The sequence below is a fragment of the Melampsora larici-populina genome, assembly GCF_000204055.1.
Source record: "Melampsora larici-populina 98AG31 unplaced genomic scaffold MELLAscaffold_17, whole genome shotgun sequence".
Taxonomy (NCBI): Eukaryota; Fungi; Basidiomycota; class Pucciniomycetes; order Pucciniales; family Melampsoraceae; genus Melampsora; species Melampsora laricis-populina.
The window spans coordinates 443,857-444,738 of NW_006768781.1; positions in this window are offsets into that span (position 1 = coordinate 443,857).

Here is an 882-nt window from a genome sequence, read left to right on the forward strand (position 1 = left end):
AAAACTTTCTCATTAAACAACACAGTATCAACGTAATCATCTCTCCGGATAATCTTCTCCTTCTAGACTTATAGACTGATAACCACGTTGTTTTTGATCTGATCAGGGATCAGAGATCCCTTTAGGTTATGAGCCCAGGCTCCACGCTTTTTCTCGATCATCAACAAGAAGTAAATTAGAGTTTAAACACGGACTCTTGGCTAGAGATCCCCGTTCCTTTAAACTTGAAATACTATTTCAAAAGAACTCTAGCTATCTAGGTTCTCATCGGCTATCTTGAATTGAATCAACTCGAAGAAATCTATTTCAAGATCCGGAGAATTTCTCAATTCAATTCCGATTATCTAATCCGACACGCTGGATCCTGCCACCTGAACACTTAAGTCAAAACCTAATACCATTAGGCCATACAGTCGTACCTATCGCCTAATGGTATTCAACGCTTCGCTGCTAAGATGAAGTTACATCTTAGGGAGCATCTTGGAGTGGTCCAAATTTGGCTAAGTCCAAATCTTACATACCACACACTCACAGCCCCCTAAATCATATACCCACCTACAACTTAAATCAACCAGTGTAGCACAATCGACACCACCCAAGCAAAAACCTACCGTTCTCCAACTCAACAAACCCTCACAGACTGAAACCTACCCCATCAGCCTACATCCTTAACCAACACATACACCACGACTACCAGACTCACCAGTCTTTGATTTCACACACCACGCAACATCAATGACTCGTATCAATGAAGCTACCCAGCCAAAACCTACCGGAATTCATTTCAATATCGCTTTATAAATAAAATAACACCACCCAAGCCAAACATACCATCCCACTCGCAAACCCATTCCCTACCTAAACACACCACTCGCAAACCCA